At 46.4% G+C, this 23470-nt stretch overlaps 1 pseudogene; it reads right to left on the bottom strand.

The window, feature by feature from the left end:
* Window positions 1-3682: 3682 nt before the first annotated feature.
* LOC131285225 (uncharacterized) lies at window positions 3683-15582 on the bottom strand (annotated as a pseudogene).
* Window positions 15583-23470: the final 7888 nt, after the last annotated feature.

Here is a 23470-nt window from a genome sequence, read left to right as displayed (position 1 = left end):
ATTTGAGCTGCATGGCATCCTCCTGGGCATAGTAGCATCACACGCACCCGAAAGGTCGTCCACCAGTTTAGCGGCTCTGGTTGGTGTGATACCGAAGCTACCTAGGCTTAGCGCTGCCAGGAAGGTGTCGGAGTGAAAACACTGCGTCCTCCATCCTCTAGTGACCGCATATCCGCTTTCTGGTGAACCATAGCTATGTCCCACCGAGAAACGTATGGCTTGGTGATCACTGAGGGTATCGTCCTCCAACACCCTCCAATCCGCTCCTGCTGCAAACCGCTGGCTGCAGAAGGTCACGTCCACCACGGATGATCTACCGTTCCGCCGGAATGTGCTTGCACCGCCGTCATTGAGCAGCTGAAGATCCAGCATCGCAAAGCACTCTGCCACACTCGATCCTCGCTGGTTTGTAGACTTGCCCCACTCCACCGACCAAGCGTTGAAGTCGCCCCCGACTATCACTGCTCTTCCTACTAGCTCCAGCGACAATGTGTTGAGGAGCTCCTCGAACCTTTCCAGCGACCAACTGGGGGGAGCGTAAACACTACAGCACACCACCGAGTTTACCATAGCAATGACAAACCCTTCGTGGTCGCTACATATCACGTCCTGAATTGGGTACCTACCCCCTGCCAGAATCGCTGCTTTTCCGGTTCTGTCCGCTGTCCAACCTCCGTCCCCAACAGGCACCTCATACGGCTCCGAAAGTAGAGCCACGTCCACCTTCGCATCTACCATCGTCTGCCACAGTATCTGCTGAGCAACCTCGCAGAGGTTGAGGTTTAGCTGGATCACCTCCAGGTGCTTAGCCGTTACCAGCGCGCCTTGCAATCCAGTCCTCTCATGCGGTGGTTGCACGCATCGGGCGGGCAGAGGACGCATTTCTGCTCCTTGTTGCAGCCCTTAGCTCTATGACCGACTTCTCCACACAGCATGCACGTGTTCGATCGGTCCAGCCCCTTGCAACTCCATTGTTGATGTCCGGATCCCCAACATTTGAAACACTCCTTGTATTTTGGGACCAAGCGCAGAGGGCATACGGTCCACCCTACTCTAATCTTCCCTACCGCCAGGATCTTGGGCGCAATACTAGATGCCACTTTGATGGAGGCCGTTTGCATGCCACCAAACGCCATCCGCATATTAACCTGCATCCGTGCCTCCTCCCCAATGCCTGTCTGCCTTTTTAGGGCCTCCTCAATATCCTCAACCGAGGTCACCTCATCGATGTACCGACACTCAATTGTCTCTACTTGGCTGAGCATCTTTACTTGCCCGCCATCCCCCACCGACTTTTGTAAAGCCTCGTGGCATTTCAATTCCGTCGCTTGCACGCCTCTGTTGAGCTCTATGAGCAACTCGTTTTTTCGGGTGCGCCTCACTCGATAAACACTTTCCCCTAGGCTTCTTAGCTCCGGGTCGCACTTCATTCTTCGCAGAATATCCGCATACGACGCCGCCTCATTTGCCCCAACCAGGATCGCGTCTCCGCTGCGACTCACTTTTTTCACTTTCTCTTCCGGATCGATCATTTTAGGATTCTTGGGCTTTTCCTTTCTGCTTTTTTGAGTTTGCCAGCTTTCTTCCCTCGACACGACCGGCACCTCATCACTCTTCGGTTTCTTTTGACCCCCAGTCGCCTCCTCGGGTGATCTTATCGCGCGGGATCTCTTTACTGAGTTGGCCGGAGTTGGGTTCGGAGCAGCCGACCCATCACTACTGCTAGCCCCCATCTCAACTACGCGTGCACTTTCCACTGTAACGGCCGCCACGCGTTCGCGCTGGTAGGCTGTTATCGCCGCCACAATTTTCACCGTCATTCTCTTAATGTCCTTTTGGACATTGTTTCGATCCTTCACAAACTCATGAAGGGCCTTCGCTGCTTCCAGCGCTTCCACAAGCCTACCATCATCAGTTCGCTTCGCATCCACCTTCCCCTCCACCGTTGGCGGTCTAGCAATTGGCGTATGCGTTACCGCCTGAGTGCTTGACGCATTCTCCGCTGCTTTCGTGCTGCTCTTCGCGTCCGCAGGTGGCGTTCGCTGGATTGTACTGCTTCTGCCAAAGAAAGCACCAATATCCTTCATCGCCGCGCCCAAAGGATTATTGTTGCCCTCATTTGCGCTCAGCCTGTAAACGGCATAGCAGGTTGACCGCGGGCGTAAGCACTCTTATCTCGGGTCGCGATCAAAACAAAAATATTAGAATCGATAGCAAAATCACGGTGTTAAGAACGACCGTGATTTCAACCGGAGCCGATCGAACGGCGTCCTTCTTAGACGAGCGAGCGCTCCACTCCCCCCTGTTTTTTTTTTTTTTTTTTTTTAATTTGTCACGCGAAGAGGAAATCTTCAGTAAGACACCCCACACACTAGGGTTGTGTGGGGCTTTTACCCACTAAAACCTCTCCTCGACCACATCCCCTGGGAACTGCCGCAAGGCTTTACTTCCAGGGGGGTTGTGCTCCCGCACACGGCTAGCGATTGGTTAGTGTCTCCAATCCGTCGTCAATGCCCAACACGGCCCTGCCTCTGCTCCTCTCTCCACCTTGTCTGCAGCTTCGTCGCCATCGTCCGCATTGCAGCAGCAACTGCCTTCCACTTTTCCTCCGAAGCACACATCACTTGCGTGAGGTTTCTCGCCGTCAGCACCACTCCGCAGCTCTGCACCATCTCGACGCGTTCCTCGCGGAAACGCGGGCAAGCAAACATGACATGTTCTGCGTCCTCCACCATCTTGCTACACCAACAACACCACGGGGCGCTGGCATGATTGAACCGGTGCAGGTATAATCTTTCGCCGCTCGACTCTCTGCTGTTCGGTCGACTGTTTCTCCTCTTAATTTCTGTTTCTTTTCCCCTTTTTGTATTTTCCTCGCTGTTAGTCGGGAAAGGCCTTATTACTTTTTGTCTCATGTTTTCGCTTTTTTGGTCGACCGACCTCATCTCGGTGTCCTGATGGAGTTCGGAGGCTACACTCCCTCGGATGTTCTCCATCCGGACGTTTGCTGATATCGGAAATGTAAGTTTTGTTTTTTGTTTCGGTTTTTGTAATGGCGGAATGTGGGTGGTAGTTGGTTTCCTTCCTACTGCCCGACTTGCACTTTCTTTCCACAGTATCTAGACTCCGGCTCTTGGCCGAGGTACTTCACCTTTATCTTGCAGGCTTTTTTAATCACTAGCGTTTGGGGGATTTGTTTTTTAAGCACCATCTGGGCCACGTATTCCCCCGTTTTGATGGGGAACAAATACTGTTTGCCCCACATTAAGGCTTTTATTTCTTTGATTTCACCATATTCGCTGAAGATTTTCCTTAACTCCTCCTCCGTCACCTCGTCCGGGGTGTCGCTGATCTTTACCTCGACCGCCCCATCTGCCAAGGAAACCGGTATTAAATAAGGTGTTCCTTCTATCGTAAGAGTAGTTCCCTGCCCTGCTTTGACGGCTCGGTTCGCGATCTCGAGGCTCTTTACTTTTACATAAATCACCGGCTCGAGGCGGCAGCACTGTAGCATCAAGACCTCTTCCTGCCCCAGCCCTAGCTGGTTGGCCACCATTTCATGCACCATTTGAAATGGTGGCTTCGGGACATTCGCAAGGTTTAGTTTAATGGTATTAGTGCGGATGCTCATTTTGCCGGCACGTTGAAATTGAGATAAAGGAATTTGGAATTGAGATAAAGGTTATTGGTTTAGTAGTGCTACGAAACTAGCGTAGTGTAAAAACGTCTTATATTCACTAGCTTTCCAATCACCAAGCAAATCTACGTTTCGAAGATTACGGCAGAAATTTCCACATTCAAAAGAATATTGGTCACCCTTTGACATGTCTCGGTGGAACACTTGCCGTGTATCCCCATTTTTCCTGATTTTAAAGCTTGTAGCACAGTACGGGTTATTCCAAATTCCAATAGATGAAGATGATCCGCCACAACGAAGTCCTTGACCATATTCACGTTTTTCAGATCATGTAGTGGCGTTATTTCTCTATAATGCCCAATATACTTCCTCAAGGTTCTGAATGGACCTTCAACGGTACATTTCTGGCATCCTTTTTTGCCGTTGAAATAGGTAACACCTAAAAAATAAAAGAAAATGACATAAAAATAAATGCAATATTCTACAAACTGTAACAATCTAACAACCAACGTTTACCTTTTATAAATGCTCGAGCTGGGTCATCAGCGATGAAACTTCGAACACGAATTCGGATCAACTTATTCCCTATTTTAATCCCTGAGTCCATTAATTGGTTCAATTCATTTACAAGTGACCGTAGATACTGTTCTGTACTTTTTGGTTTAGATGTTCCACAATAATTTGCAACCATCAGGACAGGAATTTCAGGCAATTCATTTATAGTCATTAAAATAGGCCAAAACTGCTTTGGGTCACTGTCGAAGAGAGGCAGACCTTCGATCGAGAAGTTTTACGAAAAGTTGTTCAACGATGGCTGAACATAACTGGAAATCAGGGTAAACCACAATTTAATAAATGTTTGATAATATTATAGAATAGTGATAACAATATTGTTCCTTCACTTACCGAACATTTCGCTGTAAAAAATTTTGGATTCACGCATTCCAAAGTGTACCTCCCTCGATTTTGACGATCTCTTTACCGCACTGCTTAGTTTTCAAGAATTTACGGGAATCTTTCGCCAGCTTTAAATCAGTGACGACGCGCAGAATTTTTAATAACTTACTTAGTGTTCTGAGCTTCTGATTTGTTTCCAAGGTCCAGTCTAATAGCCTCCCTTCGCCACTGTTTGGATCCACTGGCTCCATGAAGTCTCCTTCATCTTCACTGCTATCGACATCTTTATTGGCCTCTCTATCGTCGATGTTGATCCAATTTCTTTGAATATAGTCTATACATTCATCTGCAACTGATTCTTCGTCTATGGTTTCCTCATTAGATGTAGAAAGATCTACAAGCGTTTCAACTTCGATGCTGCTTGGTCCTGATGAGCTGCTTTCCCCAAATAATGCTTGTTCAAGAGCATCTTCATACCGCTTAATTTTTTTACCAGTGATCCTGTTACACGAATTCTTTTCGCAGCCATCTTTCCGGTCGTATGTTACACCATGCACAATCAAAACTCCTATTTAATTTTATCCGGGCATTCATCGGACGAAAAACTAGACTTTCGTGCTTTTTCTGTGCCGCGTTTAAGAGTCTTCTTCTTCTTCACTGGCCCGCTCGCAGTTGAGCACGTCGTGCTGACATGGCCTGGTCACCAATCGCTTTCCAGGTCGCTCGGTCCATGGATACAGCCCTCCAACCCCGGTCGCATCCGATGTCTCGCAGGTTCTGCTCCACTTGGTCCATCCACTGAGCTCGCTGAGCTCCTCGTCGTCTCGTGCCGGGCGGGTCGCTGGTGAGCACCTTCTTGGTGGGGCATGAGTCCGGCATCCTCATGACATGCCCCAACCAACGAATCCTGCCGGCCTTCGCCACCGTCAGGATGTCCGGCTCGCCATAGCTCAGCTAGCTCGTGGTTCATCCTTCTCCTCCACACGCCCTGCTCATACACGCCGCCAAAGATAGACCGGAGCACGCGCCGCTCGAAGACTGCGAGAGCGTTAGCGTCCTCCGTGAGCAGAGTCCAAGATTCATGCCCATAAAGGACGACCGGTCTAATCAGCGTGCGGTATATGGCACACTTAGTGCGTGGGAGAAGCCATCTGGACCTCAGGAGTTTGTGGAGCCCATAGTAGGCACGATTCCCCTGAACAATGCGCCTCCGGATTTCGCAGCTTACGTTGTTGTCCGGAGTTACGACAGTGCCAAGGTAGCAAAACTCCTCTACTACCTCGAGTTCGTCGCCGTCTACTGATACACTGCTCCCCAGCCTGGCTCTGTCACTGTCAGAGCCTCCGACGAGCAGGTACTTTGTTTTCGTCGCATTGATCATCAATTCAATCCTTGCGGCCTCGCGTTTCAGTCGGGTGTACGCCTCGCACACCGTCCTTGTGTTCCGCCCGATGATGTCGATGTCATCCGCGAAGCCGAGGAATTGGAGAGAGCGGGTGAAAATCGTGCCACGGATGTCGAAGCCCGCGCTCCTCATGACACCTTCCAGAGCGATGTCACATGGTCTTCCATAGCTCCTTCCTGTCTATGGTATCGTAGGCCGCCTTGAAGTCGATGAAGAGGTGGTGCGTCGGGATCTGGTGCTCCCGGCACTTCTGGAGGATCTGCCGTAGAGTGAAGATCTGGTCGATGGTGGATTTGCCTCCAACAAACCCAGCTTGGTAGCTTCCGACGAAATCTGTAGCAAGGGGCGCGAGTCTGCAGAAGAGTATCTGGGATAGGATTTTGTAGGCGGCATTGAGGACTGTGATGGCTCGAAAGTTGGCACAGTCCATTCTGTCACCCTTCTTGTACACTGGGTGGATGACACCCAGCTTCCAGTCATCCGGTATCCTTTCCTGCTCCCAGATTTTCACAATTAGCTGGTGCATACTGACGGCAAGCTCTACCGAACCCATCTTGAATAGTTCTGCCACCAGCCCATCGCTGCCAGCTGCTTTGTTCTGTTTCAGCTGCTTGATGGCACTAGTGACTTCGTCCAAGGATGGTGGGAGCACATCGTCATCTACACCTCCTGGTGTACCTCCTGGCTAATGTGCTGCTCAATTCTGCCTGCGCCGCTGCTGGACTCCCCTAATTCCGCTCCGTTCAGGTGTCCGTTGAAGTAGCACTTCCACCTTTCGATCACCTCTCGCTCGTCCGTAAGAATGTTGCCCTCCTCATCACGACACATTGCGACGTTTGGCGTGTAGCCGCCTCGTGTCTTCTTCAACATCCTGTAGAACTGGCGAGTTTCCCCCGACTGAGTTAGCTGCTGCATCAGTTGTTCATCAGACTCCTCGAAGCGGCGCTTCTTGCTCTCGAAGAGCCGGGTTTACTGTGTCCTCAGTCGTTTGTAGTGTTCCACGTTCTGACGGGTTTCGCGCTGCAGCATTCGGGCGCGTGCTGCGTTCTTCTTGGATAGTACCAGCCTGCACTCGTCATCGAACCACTCTTTCCTCTGGTTACGTGGCTTATGGCCCAGTGTCTGCTCGGCTGTGCTGCTGATGACTCGCTCCACCATACGCCAGTGGTCATCGAGGGACATTGTGGTGGTCGCGATGTTGTCCGGAAGCGCTTCTCCAAGCGCTGTCGCGTAGCCCTCGGCAACAGCAGGTGTTCGCAGCCGATCCGTGTTTAGGCGTGGGGTAGGCCGGTGACGCAGTGTGTTGACAGCGCAGAGCTTCTGCCGTAGCTTCACCATAACCAGGAAGTGGTCCGAGTCGACGTTTGCGCCCCTGTACGTACGTACGTCGATGATGTCCGAGAAGTGCCTTCCGTCTATGAGAACGTGGTCTATTTGGGAATATGTCTGCTGTGGTGATCTCCAGGTGTAGCTGAAACGAGGTTTGTGCTGGAAGAAGGTGCTACGGATGTTCATGTGCCTCGAGGATGCGAAGTTGATGAGCCGGAGGCCGTTGTCGTTGGTTAGCTGGTGGACGCTAAAGCTACCAACCGTAGGTTTATAGGCCTCCTCTCGCCCAACCTGAGCATTTAGATCTCCGATGACGATCTTCACATCATGTTGTGGGCAGCGGTCGTACTCCCTTTCCAGCTGCGTATAAAACGCGTCTTTGTCGTCATCGCTGCTCCCAAGGTGCGGGCTGTGCACATTTATAATGCTCAGGTTGAAGAAGCGTCCACGTATCCTCAACCTGCACATCCTGTCGTTGATCGGCCACCATCCGATCACACGCTTCCTCATAGCACCCATAACAAGGAACGCCGTACCGAGCTCGTGCTTATCTCCACCACTCTGGTAGATCATGCAATCGCTGCGGTAGCGGCGCTCCGAAACTCCCTTCCAGCGAACCTCTTGAAGCGCTACTATCTTGAAGCCGCGGGCTCTCACTTCCTCTGTGAGTATTCTAGTACTCCCGGGTGATGTAAGAGACCTGCAGTTCCATGTACCGAGTTTCCAATCATAGTCCTTTTTCCGTTGCGAGGGTCGGGCATGATTGGTCCAAATCGGTTTTTCTTCGTAGTGACTTTTCGTTGCGGTTATACAGGGGGTGGCTTGCAAGGCCTCTCCCCCCGCCTCCTATCTCGTCGGTGGAACAACGCATCCTAGCTGTTTTACGTCCCGTAGGATGCCAGGACAGGGTGTACAGCCGCCCCTAACATGGGGAACAGACGCTGGTTCGAGCCGCTCCTAACATGGAGAACAGACGCTCGGGGATGAACTACTAGCAAGTAGTAGTCCATTCCCCCTCTCAATTCAGCCTTGCCGCCCATCCGCCCAAGGGGGTGGGTTTCCCCGTGTACCCAAGCTTGGATATTTAGGCGACAAGTTACCGTTCTGTACGTCGCGGACGTATTGAGTAGGAGTTGGGGAGGAGAGCCTATAGTAGCCTTCAGGAGGCGTCGGATCCAACCCTTTACAGAACTCGTTTAAGAGTAGATATTTCTTTTTCTAGTTGATAAGATTTTATAGTTATTTCCTGGAACTTCTAAATCAAACCTTAATTAACTTTAATAACCTGTTCTTTTTTGATTTATGATGATTTATGATTTATTCATTTATTTTGTCTGCCACTTATGGGCTAAACAAAACTTAAACTTAAGCACTGTTTTTGGATTGATATTTCGTTATACTTTAACTCTAACAGGGCACACTTCCTAACTAATACATCACACTTTGTTCACACCAAATTTAAACTTAACTGTTCAGCTCCGATTTCTAATAAAAAGAAAAGAAAAAAAACACATCAGACAATTATCATTCACATACGGGAAGAATATCTTACCACTTATTGGAGTATTATTGTTAACGTCAATGGGTGCAAGTTCAACTGTGGGAATTACTTACGATTAGCTTGAAGCTTTTTGAATTTATTCAACAATTTAATAACAATCTGCTGCGAAATGTTGCGAGCAGATTCGGCTATTTTTGTTTGGCGACCAATTAGCTCGGGCGCAAAACTTGGCCCATTCAATATAAAACGTAGGATCGGGAGGAAAGCTATGGAAAACAATGCTGAGATTTTCTATTTTCACTGTATTATGTCGCACTGGTATGAGCTGAACCTTTATCAGCAATTTTTAACCTCTAGCTCTCGCTTACATCTGTCATTGATTGTTTTTAAACTAATAGAACAGTCTTCGTCGACCCTACGTCGTACCTTTGCCAGATGGTCTGTAATCATTATTTATTTATTTATTAGTTGAGTATTTGTCTGGCAGCCCTGAGAACTTAAAAGTAACATAAGAATAATTCACAATTTTCACTTATATCAGAGTATAAAAATACGTGAGACGCACAAGAGACGCAGGAATAACAAAAATAACATACTTTAGACGCGTTACGTTCGAAGCGACAACAACTTATCCTTAAAATGTGAAGCTGATTAGATAAAGTCAAAATGTTCAGCATAGTTATTAAATATCAAGGCCATAACGTAACGGTTTGTTAGCGGCAAACGCTGTCCTACTAAAAGGAAATCGTAGAATGGACGTGTGGCGCAGTGGACGTAGCGGAGCATTGAATCGAATCATACTAAACAAATTAGCAATGCTTCAATGTTTGGAGACCCAGCAAAAGGCAACGATTGTAGTCTAAGGGCTCAACTTTGTGCCAGTAAAGACGCCTAATAGCGATGTTAGTGAAGCGGCGTTGAATATATTCAAGTCTGTTTATCTAAATGTTGTGATGAGGTGCCCACACAGCTGAATTAAATTCTAGACTGAACCTGACCAACGATACAAACAGCTCTTGATAGTAGGATCTGTGAAGGCGGTATGTTTCAGAATGAAGCCAAGCATTATGTTTGCCTGCGAGTCCGAGGTCAGTGATCACTGTACAACGTGCCGCCATGTTTCCATTTAGAGTATATATGTGTTGTATAGGATATTTAATGCAATGGTACGTGATAACTCGACATTTACTTTCATTTAAACTCATTAGGTTGTTAGAGCACCATACGGTGAACTCGTCGAGAAAGAGTTAGACCACATCGCAAGCACGCGTCGTTTATGGCACTAAAGATTTTTGTATCATCTGCTAGCTATGGGATCGACCTTGCTCGTTCGTGTTTCAAGAATCAATTAATTATATTTCCGAATGCTTCTCGACTAAATACAATCTATTTCTATCGTTACGTTACGCAAACTTATACCTTATACTATCTTACGACTATTAATTTTTACATAACACCCGGTGTCGTAACGTGCATACATCAGGTGAGGTACGTTACTGAGGACGGATGAAAGATCGTTAATAAATAAGATAAACAGCAATGAACCTAGATTACTGCCCTTTGGCACGCCTGACGTACTAGTGAACGGAGAAGAAAGTACATTGTCTGTGTTGCAAACGCAACCAGCTTCTTTCCTGCTGGTGGTTTGAAGAAATAAAAAACGGTGATTTTCGTAAACGTCCTTAGTGGCACGTTTTAAAACTTTCACTATGTTTATTCCGTCTGCTTACAGGGAATTTTTTTTTTTATTTATTTAAGAGATTGCTTACAGGGAAAGAGGGTTTTATCTTCGCGCACGATCCTTTTATACCGGCCGACGCACGACGGCCCCCCAGCACCTGGCTTAGGCCGAAATTGGCCGCTAGCCCGGAGATTATCGGGGTTTGGTAACTCGTGGGACGGAGCGTTACAAACGTTACGCGTTTGTAACAATTGACGCTGTAGCGCCTGCCAGTTATATGGGATTCAATCCATGAGACCATTCCGGGATAAAAGCCATTTTTTGCAGCTTCGACAGTAGCAGAGGATGACTTAATTTATCAAAGGCCAGTTGTTTCTTATCGTTCATCGAATTTAGATATTCCTGTGTATATATGGCGTCGTTGTCGGGACCGATTTTCCTGCTGCAACAGTCTGCGCTGGGTCCTTCGGATTTCTACGAGCTCTGCTTCCGCTGCTACGAGGTCTTGTTCAGCGAGGGTCTGCGTCCTGCTGGTTAGTAGCCTCGTGTCGCCTCAGCATCGCGTCGTTCTTGCCCTCGAGCGCGTGGTGCGTAGCTCGCTGGACAGACCTGTTACTCAGGCGTCGGATTCGTTCACGAATGTTGCGCAAGTCCCGAAGCCAATTCGATCTATTCCCGGGCGTCATGGCGTTGAGTCTGGCGATGAGCGGTGGGCGACGGCGCGAGTATCCGTCCGGCCGACGCAGTCTGTTTCTCACTCGCCTCGCTTCTGCTGCCGCTACATTCGCTCTCGTTTCCGCTGCTGCTACCGTTGATCGGTGCTGCTGCTCCGCTCGCCAGGAGCGCTCTGTCCCAGTTTCGGCGACTACTGAGGAGGTGGCTTACCAGCGTTTCGGCAGTGAGTACGAGGTCTTGTTGGTCGGTAAGGAGTCGTTGCCGTACATCTGCGAACCGCGGGCAGGAAAACAGCACGTGCTCCACGTTCTCTACTACGCCCACGCAATGAGTGCAGTCTGAGGATTGGGTGAACCCCTTAAGGAACAGGTACTCTCGGAAGAATCCGTGTCCCGTAAGAGCCTGTGCCAAATGAGAATTCACCCTTCCATGTTACCGTGCGACCCATGGCTTTATTTGCGGGATCACTCGGTGTGCCCATCTCACATACCTGCTGGCGTCGGGCTGGTCGGCTAGGTTGTCCCATTCGTCCTGCCATCTCCTTATGGTTTCCGATCGCTGTTCTTTCCTTACCTCGCCAGGAGCAACGTTGGTGTTTCTCCGCTGCTCGTGGCAGCGATGGTCCTCTTCTATCAATGAAAATATCGGGGGCATGCTGGCTACTACACTGGCCACTTCATAGCGAACCGTCCTGAACGTGCTTGCCACTATCTTTGCGGAGGGGCGATCAACTTGCTTCAGCAACCGACGGTTTACTTGCCGCTTCAGCGCCCCGTGCCACACAGGTGCTGCGTATCGCATAGTCAATGTCGCCACACTGGCCAGCATTCGTCGCCGTGCGCTCGTCGGTCCCGTGTGATTCCTCATAAGAAGTGCTTTAACCAGTCTCGTGACCTTTTCCGCGACGTGTTTCACGTGTGGCGTCCAGGAGAGATGGTTTTCCACCAGCACGCCCAGGTAGCGGATGCTGCGTTGTGACCGGATAATCACGATGCACGATGTTCACTCAGGGTCACCTCCGTCAGGACTCTCCAATTTGCTGCGCCGCTTATACCAGGGCTGGCGAACGTTCAGCTCCGCGCTGGTTATTCCGCCTGTTACCCCACTCCTGCGAGGCGGCATTGAAGTCACCAGCCAGAACGACCTGGGGGCACCCCTGCGCTGCCGCTATTACCGCCTCCATCAGCTCGTGAAACCGCTGGAGACTCCAGGATGGCGGTGCGTAGCAGCTTATGTAGAGTACCCCCTTTATTACGACTGCCACCATCCCTTCCACGATACTCACCGTTCGCTGGATGGGGTAGTAACGCCATCTCCGCTGCCAAGTTTTCATTGTTCGGTGGACATCTGTTAACTTCCGAGAGTAGGGCAACGTCCACCCTTTTCTCCCACGCCAACTGGCGCCCTGCTGCGGCGAAGGATGACTTGGACTACTGCGAAAATAGCGTGCGGGGGGACCGCATAGATGGGGTGCCAACGGGACCGCAACACTCGCGTCACCTCTTCCTTTGTCTGCCTAACATCTGCCATCCCATACCCAAGCACTTGGTGAGACGCTTATCCGACTCGAGCAATTCTTCTCACTATAGAGAATTTGAAAGTGTTCGTGTTTAAACCGTTCGCACACCCGCCGTTGCCCATCCGCGCGTCGTGGATACCTATCGTTGAGCAATCGACGACTCTCGCTAAACTAAACTTTTTACAAATGCACTTTTTTGATCGCAGCAAACTACACAATGGTTATGGGGTGCTATTGATTGAATTATTGGTATGAACCGGGAAAACATGCACATTTATAAAAATTAATTGTTTGGTTGTTATAAGTTAGACTGGTGAAACTAACAATAAAATCATAATTGGTGCAATCACCATGTAGTAAACATTTTACACACCGTTTTATAAATATTGAGGCATCTTGGTGTCGAGATGCTTGCATTTATATTTCTGCAATAGACAGGTCAATCAAGGCACCCGCCGTGGCCTATATGGTTGACCGGTCTTCTGCAGCTGTCACGTAAATACCCCATAACCTCGGTAGTTCGAAAACACGACATAACTTATTCAATAAATTTTCACATACTCCATAACACAGACAGGGAAACATCACGAAAGCACTACACATCATAAACATTGGGACAATAGAGAGGGGCACCAAAAATACATAAGTTCAAAATCATATGGTTATGAACGAACCAACATTGCAGCCAAAATGAACCCACATGATAGTGGCAAAAACCAACTTGGTCTGGGTTCAGATCCGTACCGATGCGAGTCCGAACCTAGGTGCGCGTATGTGCCCACCTCCACACGTTCTGACAGCTTGGACGGCAATTTTTTTTTAACCGGTATATCGACTTTAGTCGGCAGACGGTTAGTTGCTGCTTTCCGTCAAACCAACAGACTCACCGCCATAGTGAGAATCTTTCTATCCGACTCCGGCTGTGTCTGTTAGCAAGACGGACAGCTTGACGGAAAGCGAAAAAACAGGTGCTTGGGTATTCCGTTTTGTTTTTTCCAACGCAAACCTCCTCAAGTGCTCGTCCGGGCCTGTTGTCTCAAGGCCACGCTCCGTCCGGCCCGCTATAACGCTACCGTAGCACCTCAGAGCACGGGCATTCTCGAAACCTCGGAACTTTCGATGTGTGTCGCGCGAGGCGGACGATCGGTTTGCCTTATTTCTGCACAATAGGCACATTCGTTTTTTTTCTTTATTCTGGCACTTTCTGTTGCTTCGTTGTGGAGCTCCGATAAAGCGCATCCGATCGGTTTGAGCACTCGATAGCAACTGTTAATAACCACATCGACGCCCCAAACCTGTTGCTTGAGATACAATTTTCGGCGCTATCAAAGAGCCTCCGGTTTCGCCGGTTTTAGTGTCAATAATTTTGTTGGTATTTTTGTTGACAAAACTATTGACGTTCGATGGAGTTCGGTCGATGACGGACGATCCACCGACAAACGTAAACCAGCAGATGGCCCTGGCGCATCCAGAAAGAATAAAAAATAAAAGAATTAAACAAAATTTCGGTCATTCGCGAACCGACGCTTGCGGCAAGCTGACCTAATTTTAATAATTAGCCCATCTCGTTGGTGCTTAGAAAAGTCTACTACGTCGTTTTTGTTACGAGCTACGAATCGCGAATCATTCATACTTCATCATCCGGTATGACGATTGCCTGTTCTTCCGATAATTGTTCCTCGCCATTGGCTACAGCGAGTGTGCTCGCTCGTCGCGGGGATCGGGGTTGTCGGATTACCTACCTTATGCTGGTCGTATCGTGGCACATCGTCATCATTGCTGGAAACCCCAGCGAAACCATACTAACACTTCGAATAATCGACTGAAGTTGCGCGGCAAACTAAAAACAACAAGTCATGCAGACCAGAAGAGACTTGTTGGAAGCTATCGGATACGTTTTTCTCTATCGATCGACCAACAAGTGTTCATTTTCGGGATACTTGGTTCTCTAAGCAATCGCGAACGTTGAAAGTAATCCATCGATACATCAGTGGCTACGTACAATGGCTGTCAAACGCGAACGCTATCGATCGACATACTATCCACTGCCATGGACTAGTCGATAGCGAGGTAAAAATTCATTTTTGATGATACAGTACCATCATTTAAAGAAGGTCAGTTTGTTGATTATGGGGTAGTTCGGCAGGTTTTTGCTATACCATGGTATGAGCCGACCTCCCACATTTACAGACCTTGTGCGGCCGTCAAAATTTTCCCCCTTACACGGACGGACTGTCCGCGTCCGCATTTCAACAGTAGTCAAACGCGATTCGCTCATCATGCGCGCGGTACTCGCGTTTCCACCGTTGTAGCTCACCATTGCACAGAAGTCGGCCGCGATTCCACCCTAAGTGAAAACGGGTGTAACTTTATCGATCGATAAGTCGGTCCAAAGTATATGGGAAATTGAAATCATATTGGAACACCGGTGAGTTCGAAGCTAAACGTGTTGTTTACCTTTTGTATGGGACAGCGTCGAGAAAACTGACAGATCATGAATCATAATGACCTCAAATGTTCGCTTGTTCCATACTAGTTCAACATTGTGCGGGCGAGAGCATTTGAATATGCAATGAGTATTCTTTTTGGCATTATCTCAGTATTGTGGGAGCGGAACGTTTAGTCTCGTGCAAAACTGCCGCAGAGCGGAATGAACAACCTCTCGATTTTGCTTACCACAGATGGCAATTCCGCTTGGGATGGAGGCGCCAGGTGCTTTATGTTGGAAGCATTTTTCAATGGAGACGCCCAGTTTCGTTCAAACCCTTTTTTTACTTTTTGCTTTACGTTACACTTAGATTGCATTCCTTTTTTCTCTCCTAAGCTCCTTAGTGGTTGAATCTTCGTTAGGCATATGCAATCGCGCGGTTTTTTGTTTTTTCTTTCGTTTAGTCGCAGTTGCTTACCTGTGCACTTGTTGCTGATGCAGCGGTGACATCTTGGCAATGGCTCGGCACGTGTCTTTTTTCGATTTTTTGGCGATCGCATTCTTCTGGTGCAGAAGTTGTTGTTCTTCATTTTTCGTAATTATATCGCTTTCCCGATGTCAATCGCTTGGAATTGGTGGATGAGTACCGAGCACAGCTTAATTCAGGTATTGGCCATCCTCATAATCGTAGGGCAAATTCGTCTTCGGAACCTACTTCGAACGTTTCGTATTTGGAATCATCCTCAGATTGCTCCTCGACAAATGCTATAAACTTTTCACGTTCCTCCACCGACTCATCCCTGCTTATGCTGATAACTTCATCATCCGGTATGACGATTGTCTGCTTTTCGGATTTTTGTTCCTCGCCATTGCCTACTGAGAGGGTGCTGTCTGCCAACGGAATCGGAAAAGTCGAAGAAGTCGGATTCATCATTGCAGGATGCACTATGCGCGAAGTGCAGTGCGCACAGTAAGGTGTGTGGTGCGCACAGCGCGCACAATCGCACATTACCCAACACTAGACGTGGTGGCCTCCGAAACCGCCGCCTCCTCCGCTGCAGTCAGAGGGCTGCGGTTGGTTTCGTCGGTTGCCACCTCCCGTGCAGCGTGACCGCATGCGGTTGCGTTTTTTCCCATGGGAGAGATAGGAGCTGTCATGGGCTGTCATCGCAGACGCAAGACCTTGCGGTTTCTGTACTAAAAAATCAAACGAGTTTGATTCTTGCCGCAGACTCTTGCGTTTTTATATGTCAACAGTAAATAATGTTCCTAGTAGACTTTAATGAGATTGTATGCTCATATAAGTGGTATAATCAAACATTAAAGTATTATTTTTGGCAAAAAGCTGTGCTCGTTTGACAGATCAAAAACGCAACCGCATGCGGTTGCGGAAAGCTGTGACCACAGGTTTACTGCAGGTCAGTTTATGGTGGATAAGTTAAAGCGCCAAAACACAATCCCCAACATGATACTATCAACATCCATGTGTAATCTATCTATATCGATAAAATTCTTGTGTCACGGTGTTAGTGTTCAAACTCCTCCTAAACGACTGAACCATTTAAACTCAAACTTTGCACACACGTTCCTTAGGTATGAGAATAGGTTTTTAACTATGTCTCATATCTGTAAATTTTATACTTTTTTAATTAATTACAATTTTCTATCGTCATACATTGGTTTGTTTGTTTTGTTTACATTCAGCAATGACACATAAAGTGAACTACAACAAGTATAAACGGACACAGCAACATGCCTTTTGACATACTGTGGTGGTGAGTTTAATACAAAAGTGGTGAATTTAATTCAAACAAGTCGTTTCATATAAGTGACGATAGTAAAATCTTTGTTAATTTTTGGTAATAATAACTAATGTTGTTAATTGGTGGTAGTAGAATATGTGTTCAAATTATTGTTGCTTAGAGCAGTGAGAAAACCTTCTCATTTACCAGTGTTGTGAAAACGAATTTCAGTATAGTTACTACAGCGAGGCTATGAACTCGCGAGTAGGGACGAGCATGCTTATTCGTCACGTTTACATGCAATCCAACGTGGCGTAAGTTTTACTGTTACCAGGACAAAATGCGGCGTATAGTCATGATAGAACAAAACGTGTGTTCAAACATTAATGTCGCTGAATTTAGTCCGACAAGCTATGATTAGTATCGAGGATCGTTGCATGGTAATTAAAAATTTACCGCTAAGTTATTGTTATGTTTTAGGTTCGCCGAATCGAAGTGCATTTAATTTGATGGACACTGAAATAAGTCGTGAACTGCAGCATAATATTGCAGTCATGTTGGATATCGTTTCTCACAACGTATCAATGTTGACTGATGAACAAGCATATGTTTACGAACGCATTATCATGGCAGTATCAACGGGACAAAGTGGTATCTTTTTTTGGATGCCCCAGTCCGAACTGGCAAAACATTTCTCATATCGCTCTTGCTTTCCAAAATGCGAGCAAACAATAACATTGCAATACCAGTTGCTTCATCTGGAATTGTAGCTGGAAATGGAGGTAGAACGACGCATTCATCATTTAGGCTACTTCGAAACATCAATAGGAACACAAAAGCCGTATGAAACAACAAAAATCAATCACTCATGGCCTAGGTCATGCAACAGTGAAAAATAATTATCTGGGAAGAATGCACCATGGCAAAGAAGCATTCTCTTGAGGCGCTGTACAGAACACTCAAAGACGTGAAGTGTAATAAAGATTGTTCCAGTAATACAGTAGATCCCTGCAGTACGCTATTCTCGATATACGCGAATTCGCAATACGCAATTTTTTACAACTGACAGCCCATAGGGTTGCTCGACTTCTATTAGTCAGTTTTACTTTGTTTTGGTAGAATGAAGTTTTTAATATGCACTTTTTAACAGAGATATAATGAAACAATGGAAAAAATGGAACACTTATTAGTTATTTGGATAAAAGATATGTTAAATAAGCGGTTCCCTCTCAGTGTCAACTCTTCAATATGAAGTATAAATTATATGGCAGAGGAAATCCCCAATACGCGAATCGATATACGCTATTGCGTTCGGTCCCAAACATTCGCGTACTGCGGAGACCAACTGTACTGTGTTTCTCCTCTCAGGTGATTTCAGGCAAACTCTTCCCGTAGTGCCACGATCCACCTATGCTGATAAGATCACCTGAACTTGCCTTACTCATCGGTGTTGTGGAGCAATATTGAAAAACTTTAACTAAGCATAAACAGGCACGTCCAAATGCTACAGGATCCATCAGCTTTTACTTTCTCCAAACAGTTATTAGACATCGGCAATACACCTTAGCAGATTCTTAAAAAGCTCTAATAGAAACCCAATTTAGAAAACTAACATGTACGTCATACATGGCTTACCAGGCGTACATAAAACATCGTTCATTCAATTGGTCTGCTTGATTAATAACAAAATAAGGATGATAATCATTACCAGCCTCACTATAAGCTTTTTACGACGTAAAAAGTGTAAATACAACGAAATTAATGTACTTAAGAAATATAATGTGACCGTTGAACCAATTTTTAACAACATCAAACGGGTCAGCTAGTGTAATATACAAAGATATTTTTACACGGTTCAATATGTTAATAAATGGTTCAAACTTAACATTTTGTTACCAACTGAATCTACACAATCATGGGAAAAATAGCATAGGTTACTATCCATTCAACCATACTTTGAAAACCTAAGAACCGTAGGTCTTTTCATCTTCACTTTCTAATCTCTGAATGAATGGACCGTTCTGAGAAACGCTTTTATCCTACGCGAATGCATTTCGGCAGTATTTCAAGCATGGACACTGTGATGACGAAAACTTTCTATCTGCTATGTAGTGTTAATAACAGCCATTAGGTAAGGTTCCAATGAAACTTACTTCTATTTTCCCAACATCCTCGAACAATATATGCATTGCAACACTGAACTGATTACAATGATTTTTAATAAAACTTCAAGAAAACCATCAACTTTCTTTTGATAAGTTTATCAAGCATTGAAACCGTTTTGGCCAAAACAATAAAGCAGTGGTCGGCAGAATAGAAATAATAGTTGCTTTTAATAGAAATAAAGTTGCCATCTCTCTATAAGACGAAATATTCAATAACTATGCGAATAAAACCATAAAGGAAATCTCTAATAGAGCCATTTCCGGTTGTGAAATTATCGCGTTTATTCCACCCAAGTGGGTAACAAAAAGAGAAGAGATTAATGAAATCCTAAGAACTTTTCACATGCTACCTTCAGGGGGACATGTAGGCCAATATCGACTTTATTTAAAAATTAGAGCCAACAAGTGATGATACTTCAAATTACTGACTAGCAAAAATGAACATCATACCTCAAGGGAATTGCGCCATATGCCAAACCCCAGAAACAGCAGAACATCTGATTTTCTACTGCAAAAAATATAAACCAGAAAGAGCAAATAACAAATACTGCACAATCGATAGACTGACAAGACACTGCAAGGACAAATCCGGAGATACGATAAGAGCAATAACTGACTTCATGGATAGTAATAACATAAAAATCTAATGCAGGATGCATGAAACCTTTTCGGAACATAACTCAAACAGAGCACACTTCAAACGGGCGAGCCCTGAACCTCTCCAACAATGCTTATAAACATAATAGAAAGACACAATATACACAACCAAGCGATATGACTCTACTGTCAAAGCTATCAAAGAGCAAGTAAGCCTCTGAATGTGAAGGGGTGACCTGTCACAGGAGGATACAGGGTTTGCCACCCATGTTCAGCTCTAACCCACCGATGATTGAAATAGCTCATCAACTGTTGTCTCTAAAGGAACTGGTATTGAAATAGCTCATTGACAGTTGTCTCTAACTCATCTGACTATAGGGCTTATTACGGTTCTCGAACAACTCTCTCATCACACGGAAACCGCCGACTCGAACGTTAGAGAAAATTGCATTACGGTCACTTGTTCGAGTCGATGAAAGTTTCATCGATTTTTTTCCAAGCACAACTGTCAAAGTGGAGTGAATCGACTGTTGCATTTTGTAAACAATGAAAAATTTGTGAAGAGTTCGGTACGTGTTTTTTCTTATTTAATTTAAAGCGAAAAGATACCTTCGCATTATGAAAACGCCATATTTTACTTCAAGTATATCTTATGTATCGGAATTTACTATTGGAACTCCCGTGAGGTCTCTTTGATTGAACTTTTTGGCACTTTCCGTAGCACTAGACCACTACGGATAAAAATTTGTCAAATTCGAGATCCCGTTCGAGAACAGTAATGCCATTTTTTCCCAAATTGTTCGACAGATTACTTTCATCGACAAAAAAGTTCTCGAACGGGAGCCGAACGGAAACTCAAAGATGAGGCATAATGCAAATGTGTCGTTCGAATCGGAAATTCTCGAACGTTCGAGTCTCGTAATAGGCCCTTATGTCTCTAACGCATCTGGCTTGCTTCAAGCCGATAAATAAGGAAAAACCAAAGTAATCATGATACGTTGTAGAGCTCCAAGAACAATAAAAAATATTTTGCTATGCTTTAAAGCTATTCTTATGTATTTTTGAACTATTTTGCGTTTAATTTTTATATGTGCCTGCAAACGTATCAACTAAGAAGCCTGCATTGTGGTGTTCAACCCGGAGGCATGGGAGCAGGGAACTCCAGTCGTGCTCCGAGATGAGACGAGCAAGTTTGGCACGGTCGAGCTTGCGGATGTGCAGGGCGACTAGCGGGTCCAGGTAAGGAGAGGTCGACTGTGAGGCATAGGTCTAATGCACAATGATGCGAGTCTTCCGGCAGCAATTGGGAGGCGGCACGGTAGATATGGTGCTGCAGGCAGCGGTGGCCGGGGTATCAGGTCTAGTTAACGTCTATGAGTATTATGAATCCCGGATAGTTGCGCTAGCCCATTGTAGTTTAATCCGTCAACGAACATTGCATCACGCTGGGCAAAACAGATTGAACGGAAGAACGAAGGTGCGGTGGGGTCGGGGCCCCAGCCAATCGACAGCAAGTTGAAGTCACCGGCTTTGATAATCAAGTCGTTCGGGCTGAGCTGCTCAGTAAATGCGGTGATCCCGTCGGTGAAGCGCTCAGGTGATGCGTACCCAGAGAGCCTCGAGTGACGGGAAAGGAGAGCAGGCTTCGGTTGCGACGAGCGATGAAGAACAGGCAATAAGTGCTCCGCCGCTACGGGAGCGAGTGCTGTTTGCGCTGCTACGGTCGCAGCGGAAAGCAACAAAAGCATCGTCGAACAGCAACGAGGATGGAATGGCATCATCGAGCCATGTCTCGGTAAGTATAATTACGTCGTAGTCGGATGAGGAGACGGCCAGGCGAAAAGAATCCAGTTTAGTCCAGAGACCGCGCACATTCTGGTAGGAAAGGTGCACTTCCGGGCGTGTTAGCGCATCGCGTGGGCCCACATTAAGTACGAAAGGGTTTCTTCGATTCATGTGCATTTAGACTGCGAGTCAGCATCCTTTGTCGCTTGCTGGGCGGAGCGTTAGGCAGAGGTGGGGATCGTCTCTTTGTGATGGTCGCACTGATATCGGGATGAGCAGAAGCGCGCGGCGAAGACGGAGTGAGGGAGCCTGAGTGTAGTAGTGTGCGATTGAGGCTGGGAGTTTCTGTTTTACAGACTTTTTTTTGTGAGTGTTTCTGTTTTTCAGCCTTTCGCTGCTCGATTCCCTACTGTTCGATCGACTATTGCTTCTTCTGTTGTCCGATCCTTTCCCTCTTTTAGTGTATTCCTCAATGTTGGTTGGGAACGGTCTTGCGGGTTTCGGTCTAGCGCTTTCGATCACCCTCATTTCACTATCTTGTTGGGATTCCGGGGCTACACCCCCGCCCCCGGATATTTTCATTATGGTTTTCGCTGATGGGAACGTCAGCTTGACTTTTTGTTTGGGTTTTTGTATCGGTGTTTTTGTTGCTTGATCCTTGGTCACATCTGCAAAAGTCTTTGTTTATGCACACGACTGTCCGATGTGCACCTTTCTTCCACAGTACTCAATTTTAATTTTGCTGTCTTTGTTTATAATTAACGTTTGTGGGATTTGTTTTTTTACGATCATCTGCACTGCATATTCCCCCGTCTTTGTGAGGAAGGCATGCATAAGCATTGTTTGCCCCACATTAGAGCCTTCATCTCTTTGATCTCCCCGTACGCACCCAGTAGCTTCCTAAGTTCTTTCTCGGTGACCTCGTCCGGGGCGTCACTGATTTTTACTTTTACTGCCCCATCAGCCAAGGACACCGGAATTACGTAGGTCTCTCCTGCTATTGTTAGGGCTGTACCCTGGCCCGCTTTGACCGCCCTGTTCGCGATGTCCAGGTTGGTAACTTTGACATATATTACCGGTTCGAGTCGGCAGCATTGTAACATGACTACCTAGCCTTGCCCTAGTCCTAGCTGGGTTGCCACCATCTCGTGAATCATCTGAAAAGGTGGTTTCGGGACGTTGGCCTGGTTAATGTTTATGGTATTGGCACGGATGCTCATTTTCCATGTCGTTGTGTCGTTGTCCATGTCGTTGTGGACATGGAAAGTAGTGGATTTGTCCGATAGAATGTAGTGGGTTTGAGTTAGTGGGTTCTGTTAATGTGTGTGAGTTTTGTGGGTTAGTTTTGGTTTCTATTGGTTACTGTTGTTTTGGTGTATGAATTGTGTATGTTTTGTGTGGTTTTTGTGGTTATGTTTTCACGTGATTTTTGGCGTCTATTCACTATGGATGGAAATTGGCAACTGGAAGTTATTTCATTTGATACGGTAGGTCCGCTGCCAAGGACGGTAAATAACAACAGGTACATTATAATGGTGACTTGACAAAATATAAAATACAGATACCAACCAGCAATAAAGAGAAAAAGCTGATCGCCTCTGTGCGTCTTTTCCGAATGGTTGACTATATATGTATGTGTACACAATTTGCATCTATGAAACCCAAAACAAACCGGCCTGCAATCTGACAGGGCGATAATGAAGTTTAAGGATATCATATTCGAGTGCATAGAATCATTAATGAAGGTCACAAACGCGATGAAGGATTGCAAGATGTCATATTCCGGTTGCAAGGTGCGATAACGGAGTTCACAAAGGCGATGAACGCGTTTCAGCTTACGCTATCCATCGTAAAAGGCTGTAAAGCTAAGTTAATGTCCAATTTGGGCCTCATTGTAATTCCTTCCTCGGTCATGGTTTTGGTTTTGGTTGGGGCTAAGCTTTTTGGTTTAACCTTTGATTTGGCTATTTCCTTGGCAGATATGCGTACTGACTTTTTCTTATGAGCGATTTAAAAGCAACTAAATATGGCGTTTAAAGAAAAGACAACTTCAATATTCCCTAAGGAAAAGCTGGAAAATGGAAAGATTAGTAAAAATTGCATTTTCCA

Source organism: Anopheles ziemanni, chromosome 3 (assembly GCF_943734765.1).
Source record: "Anopheles ziemanni chromosome 3, idAnoZiCoDA_A2_x.2, whole genome shotgun sequence".
Lineage (NCBI taxonomy): Eukaryota > Metazoa > Arthropoda > Insecta > Diptera > Culicidae > Anopheles > Anopheles ziemanni.
This window is presented reverse-complemented; position numbering and strand designations above follow the sequence as displayed.